The sequence below is a fragment of the Bacillus rossius genome, chromosome 3 (genome assembly GCF_032445375.1).
Source record: "Bacillus rossius redtenbacheri isolate Brsri chromosome 3, Brsri_v3, whole genome shotgun sequence".
In the NCBI taxonomy this organism is placed as follows: domain Eukaryota; kingdom Metazoa; phylum Arthropoda; class Insecta; order Phasmatodea; family Bacillidae; genus Bacillus; species Bacillus rossius.
The window spans coordinates 30,058,605-30,066,074 of record NC_086332.1 but is presented as its reverse complement, the minus strand read 5'-3'; the positions used below and the strand labels follow the sequence as shown (position 1 = coordinate 30,066,074).

At 34.4% G+C, this 7,470-nt stretch overlaps 1 long non-coding RNA gene across 1 annotated transcript; it reads left to right on the top strand.

The window, feature by feature from the left end:
* Window positions 1-4,364: 4,364 nt before the first annotated feature.
* LOC134530454 (uncharacterized) lies at window positions 4,365-7,145 on the top strand. The gene is made up of 2 exons (XR_010074820.1): window positions 4,365-4,872; window positions 5,513-7,145. It is a non-coding gene; the product is annotated as an uncharacterized LOC134530454 (long non-coding RNA).
* The last annotated feature ends 325 nt before the right edge of the window (window positions 7,146-7,470 follow it).

The window sequence follows — 7,470 nt, the reverse complement described above, 5'->3', positions numbered from 1 at the left end:
CGCAATATGAAAACTGCTCGAGATGTCACAGTGAAAGATATTATCTGTTTACGAAAATAATTTAAGAATACGCTGAGAGCGGTCGAGTAGTTATTTTCTCGGATGTTGGTTTTAAAACCATATATATTTTTTTTTTTTTTTTAGAAGAATGTGAAAAATGGCTAAAACGCGTGTTTTAAGAATAGCTAACGTTTTGTCATGAAACTTTTGGTTCAGATTCTTGAAATAAATCAACGGACTTACATTACACCTTTATCTCAATTTATCCGCCAAATTATGTTATGGTTACCGCTCATAGTTGCCCTATGCACAATGAGAAGACTGCGCACCAGTTCAGAGCCTTGCGCTTAGAGGCGATACCACGCTAGAAGCACAGGCGAGTGTCAACTTTATATATATATATATATATACACACAGTAAACTCCCGATTATCCGCGAAATTTAGTGGCAGGGCCACCGCGGATAGTGAAAATCGCGGATAATCCGCAAAAGAGCCGAAAATGGGAAACAAAAAATGAAGCATTAATTTCTACATCAAAATTAAAAATGTATGTACAGTAAAAGTTACAATTAACAGTAAGAAAATTTAAATAATGCTAAAATTTTAGTATTTTACTTAATAATTAACATACAATACATTTCAGTACTGTAAACATAAAAGTGCTCGGCACTTGCTTCCTAACAAGGATACAGGACTGTACGTACTCAGAGACTTCATTAGACACTGCGTGAGTTCCGGGAAGGCCTGTGGCATTCTACTGTATACTGCACACAATACACTCGTCAGTAGAGTTCAAATTTGCTAACTTGTAATAAAATACAGATTTACATATGTGCTGTATTTTTTCGTAGCATGCGTGGATAATCCGTACCGTGGATCATCCGCCAGCGGATAATAGGGAATTTACTGTGTGTATGTGTATGTGTGTGTGCGAAACCGGCCGGTATGACAGGGCATTTTTTGTTGTATTTGTTAGTTTATTAATTGTAAGCCAAGAAAGAAAGTTATTGGTTGTTCAGTTAGCAAAATTGACACATATTAAGTAAAAATTAATTTTATTTAATACAAAATTAGCCTGTATTCATCTGAAAATCCAATTGAAGTTTATAGTTGCAAAATAATTTCTGAATTCGGTTCAGTAGTTTTACATTTTACAAACAAACAGACAAACAAACTTACTTTCCCTATTTACAATACTAGTAGCTATATATTTGTATTGCAATAACTGTTATATATACGCGTTGTTCTTATTGCAGTGATTTTTGGCTTCTAACAGTTCGAGCGTGTCATGAGGGGGGCACAACTCAGGTTCGTACCTTTGTATGCATTTCTCAATTTGTCTTACAAATTTTTCATTTTTATTGCGAGGCTCTTTGAGACGGCGACACACAATACGAATACGAGATTTTTGGTAAGGTATCGTGATTACAGGAAAACCAGGGAAAACAGCAGTCAGCATGGCCGGTCCCGCATTTGAAAGTGGACTGATTGGTAAAAACGAACACTTATTTTTTGTTTGGTGCAAAACCCACAGGTCGTCTCAACCAATCCCTCTCTACAAATCACAATCCCGATGTAGAGTGCGCTGGTGTGTGTGCATGGTTTTGCTAAAGATGTTGAGAATTTTCATTATAAATTTTGCGAATAACACAGGTTACTAATAATCCAGGAATCTTCGTAAATTAACTGATTTGTCCGCTAATTTACTTGTACTGATTGTAGTTTGTTTGGAACGTGAACCCACAAGAACCATTTTGGAATAAAAAAAAAAACAACTTAAAAAATTGGTTGTCTGTAAAGTCGGTTTACGGACGATAGTTTAACGTGACGTCATAACAAAACATTGATGAAATGATTGCATACTTTTATGAATAAAATTGAATCATTTTTATTGAATTATCACTATTTTGTATGAATACAAAGAAGGAGTGAAATGAAATCTACAATTTAATTGATAAATTTACTTTTATTTGCACTCATTAATTCAAATATGTTTATTACTTTAAGGAAGATATTATTTTAACTATAACTTTTATACATGTTTACTATTTAACTTCTTCCAATCTGTGTTATTCTGTTAAGGATAGGACGATGATAGGACAAGTAGGAAACGAATGGGAGTGTTTCAAGGATGATGTGAAGGAAAATGGCTTACCCAACACCAAGATGCAGTAAAAAATAATATATTTGCGCCACGGACTCTGCAGCAATGCTAGGAGGAACGGGTTATCAAAGAGCAATGAAAATGTTACATTGAAATGCATGAAAACAGAATTACGCCACGGACTCGGTCGCAATGCTAGGAGGTTCAGGTTAGCAAAGAGCAATATAAAATGAGCGTAACGGGACACAGCGAAACTGGGCAATGTGCGTAATGGGACACTTTTTCGTGCGTGCAGCCGGCGTTCATCGATTTATTAGACGTTGTCACGTAAGAAACTTCTAAGGTGTACACCAGAAACACAGCAAGAACACTGTTGTTTCTCCTATCTGAATGTTCCGCCCGTCTAATACGGAACGTGGTTTTCGCAAAAACAGTAGTAGTTTCTACGAACACGCAGTTATCTGGAAGAAGAACACTTGGTTTATTTCAGGTACGTTCTTCGTTTGAAAGTCCGTGAGACGTGCGGCATCTCGTGAAAGCACGTGTTGAGGTGGTCGCGACAGCCCGCGGGAGGCTGAGTTGCAGCAGACGAGGCAGCTCCTCCGGGCGATGGAATGCGCGGCCCCGGAGCGAACGGGGGGCGAGGGGGCAGACAACCCCCTCCCTCCCTTACTAACCCCCCTCTCTCTATGACCTGCCTGAACATCGCCCCTTGTCAGGTCTCTTGGCCCGGTTCAACCCCCCCGAAGTGTTAGTAGTGCGTTTGAGATAACATCAGGTATTTACAACGCATGAAATGTTTAAAATTTTATAAGTATATTAATTCAATTATAATTGAGCCATGGTCCCAAAATAAAAGTTCGTATTTCGTGCTTCTGAAGCAGGGCACTGTAGTTGTATTTTGAGGATTTTCATACTTAAACTAGGAGGTTGTAAGGCGTCAAAGGCGCCCTTTGAAAATTGATGAATATAACAAACACTTTAATTTAATATAACAGAATTTTTTATTAAAAATTCAATTATGTACTATTTATGTTGTGCAAATGAAAATTATTTCTGAAATATATGATAAAAATTTGACTATATATAGGCATATATATAGTGAATCTGTGCAATTTACCGATAATTTTTGCAGCAAGTAATTAAGTGACCATAAAAGAAGAATTTAATATAAAAATTAAAAGGGCTTAATTACAAAAAAAAATGCCAAAAATTTTTCGGACATACAAACGTATGCCTAAAAGGCAAAAACATCAACGATTTTCTAATAAAAATACAAACTTCAAATATTTAAACATATTTAAAAAATAAAATAATGTATTTTCGAAAGAACATAAGTTCAAAATTCACAATATCTAAAGATACCCAGTGCCACAAACAAAGATTTACAAAAAGGGAAAAATTTTCACCGTTCTTGTTAAGAACTAAAATTTCTGAGATATAAGCCTTTTTAGTAATTATAACCATAGCTATTCGTAAGACGCCCGAGGCGCACATTGAAAAAAGGACGAATATAACAAAGACTTTAATAACTTACGTAGCTGTATTTCAAATGTTATTCTACTGTTACACATCAATTTACTATTTAATCCACATCTGTATGGAGAAGGTTGATGTAATACGCTTTTCTCTAAAGTATACATATCTCTTTGGCGTTACAGGGTCAGTGAGTCAGTGATGAGCGTGGATATAATATTAGGTAAGTTACATAAATTATTATAATCATGTTGCTTAAACAGCCAGTAACATTCATTTTTAGCATGGGAAGTTTTAAATCTGTAAGTTATTTAACTATCCAAAATGATGTTGGAATTAGGTTATTGACGGCTAATAAAACGAACAGTAGGTATGTAAAGTATGGCTACATGCAATGACGGCAACCTCACATAAGAAATGTTTGAATGCTGGACAGTTGATGAGGTGAATACGAAGTAACGAGCTGTTAAGGGTGCGGGGAAGGCCTAACAAGCAGCAGCGAGGGCATGTTTCACCCCCACGTGTCCTCCCCTCCCTCCCTCCCCTCTTCATCACACGGCGCTGATCTCGTTTCACGGGCCGAAGACCGCGCGGCGCAGCGCGCGATAACGAGGAGAGCTTTGACGTGTCCCGCTTGCCCGCTGGACCGCGCAAAGTGCCTCCCCCCACCCCCCACTACCCCCACTTCCCTCACTACTCCCACTATCCAACTGCCATGTACTCCTACACCGCGCCGCTGCGGATCCGCGGTATTTCAGAGGGCACTAAGGGCCAGGGGGTGGCAACTCTAATAGGCCATTATGTACCCAGATACTATTTTTAATCTGCACAACAGATAGCGCTAGTAGATTGACCTAGTTCTTTTGTAAATTCATAGGTAGCGTTAGTGTTCATAATCAAATGTCAATTGAATGTTTATAAGAAACTAAATTTATGCAATAAATACTAATAATGCAATAAATATAGTGTAATATTAATTTATTTTGATTTCAAAAACAGTTGATTTGTAAAAATTGTTTTTTTTTTTGCAGTAATATTCGTTTACAGATTGATTTGAGCATTATAGTCGCTCTTTTTTTTTTCGGTTTGTAGTAGATTTTGGTCGAGTGAAAGATGGATTTTACAATGGAGTTTGATTTATCATTTTGAATTATTTTCCTATATGATTGTGAATTAAGAAGCCGATGAAGATGCCTGTGAATACACATCAATGTTTTGTGTCTTCGTGCAGGAACAGTATTACTGTTAATCCTGATGTGACAACATTCAGATTTCCATGAAGCCGAAGCAAGTGAGTACTGATGTTTATATTAAAAAAATTACAATAAGTGGTTTAACATGTTAAGGGTTAGGCATTTATGTTAAGGCTTATTATACAGGATTTATAGAGCGATATTATCGAGACCTGAATTTGCGCACATAATAATTTTGTAATTACGTAGTATAATCATTTATTTATTTTTAATAACCCACACACACACATATATATACACATACATATATATATATACATACACACACATATGTATACACATATATATACATATACCCATTTGGGGATAGTATGGGCTTAGTAAAATTACCATAAATCAGTAATTTAAATGTAATGATTTGTGATATGAACCCTAAAAATCGTTTTGTGTTACTGAATTTATATTATTTATACAATATGTGATTCAATGAAAATTAATATATCGTAATTAAGAGAAACCCACCAAATTTATTACACTCTACAGCACTTTAATAATAAAACATTACCTCTGAAATATATACGTTCATTGAGTGGTAATGCTAAACTAAATACACATAATTAAATACATGTATGTTTATACCTTATATTTATAGTATGCTACATGCTAGCTAATAATCTGGAAATACTGATTTAAGTATGTACTAGCTCACACTATAAAATTTTTTTGTTTTGTTTCCAGGTTATTGAAGTGGATTGCTGCAATTGGCTATGACCTTGATGCCAGTAATGCTGAAACATTTAAAACTAAATATGTATGTTCCGAACATTTTGATATTGGAGCTTTCACTACATGTGACTGCATCAAATTGAATCGTGGTGCTGCTACAACATATTTTAATTCTGTGGACAGTGAAGTATGGATCTATTGTTATAATTTATTATGTCTAGAATGCTGCCAAATATAGGTGAAATGTTTATGTTACATAACATAACTTGTAAGATCTACTTGTGCAGATATATATTTTCACCTGCCTCTAAGGTCCTTTGTTATTCACAGGTAGCATTTACATGTGATGAAGCAGTATTTAACATTATTGGTCAACATGCAGTCCATCATTACAACCTTTGTACAGGCGCATACAAACATATATGTGTGGGGTATTTCACACTTTTTATTTGATGTTAAAGATTGGTATGGTGACCGGGATACTTTTTTTTATTAAACCTCCTACACAGTTCTCTACTGTTTCCCTTATCTGTTGCCTTAACATTTTTTTCCGATCAGTCCAATTCCTTGAATCACATTGCAAAAAAAGTCACAATACATGGGATTGGGCCACTCTCTTCAAAGAATTGTAATTCGAGTTTAAACATAGCAAGGCTGACCATAAATTGTAGAGGAAAATTTAAAATGTTGATCTTCAACATATTTATAACCTATGCTCATGTGATGTATATACAGCTAGTTAGAAAGTAAGTTGTAGTATAGTATGCAATTGAACCTTCAATAAGTTCTACATCCACACTTAAAAACTTATTTTACTTGATGTTTTATGTTCAATAACTATTCAGTATAAAGGTTTTTTTTTACATTATAAACTACAAAAGTATTCCGATTTGTAAATGTAATGAAATTCCACTGAGCCCTCTACCTTTTTTTTAACTACCATTTCTGCCGTGTGGCCTTTTTTTTCTTACTTTTGTGTTCATTATAAGTTACAACCACTCATTTGATTTATTGTGTTAAATTAAATGATATTTAAAATTGGATGTCACTTCATAAGAACATTCAGGATTACCTGTATTCACAGCGCACAATTATACAAAAGTTTTTTATGTATGTAAAAGTGTTTTACGTAAGCCAGTGGACACATACATGTATTGAGTAACATGAGAAAATTGAAATATCTAAAATAAAATTAAAAGGTTACAAGCTTTTATATACATGCAGCTCCCAAAAAAGTCTGCATACTAAAAAATAACACATGCTTTTAAATGAATTCTTACCATCTTATAAACTAGTAGTATTTTGTTATTTGATTTCAAATGAATTGTTTTTGGTTAATTTATTTGACTGTAGGGATTAAATATCATTTGTAGAATAAAGTGTGAAAAGTAGTATTGATCAATTTAACTGTAAGTACTAAATATGTGTTACATTTCTTGTAAGTTAAAATTGTTCAGGTATTATAAATTAGCTGAAAAAAGCAAACTCATGACTAGAATAAATTGTACTGTTAGGTATGTTTCGAAGAAAGACTACCTGTTGCAGTCGTTACCATGTGTATGTACCACATTTTTATTGTCATTATAACTGCCATAATTTTGTACAAATAAATCACTTAATACATAAAATATGGTTATGGAAATTCTCAGTTGAGTTTGTTAATGGATATAGGCCAACAAAAGGGGTATAAATGGGGAAGATTTTTTGAAAAACATTTAAATCACTTCAACTCCCATAACATGAAACATATCACATCTGTTTGAACATATTATAACTTAAAGGAGTATTACCAAAAATTTTGTCTACATACTTGAATATGACCAGCCATAACTGTTAAGGGGTGGGAAAAAACAAGGGTTTGAGGACAAAAAACTCCTAACTATCTTAGTAGGCACACCATAGAATCTGTTCAAATTTGTTGTCAATTTTAAAAAATTTTATAACCACCTGATAACCACCAAGGGTGCTGT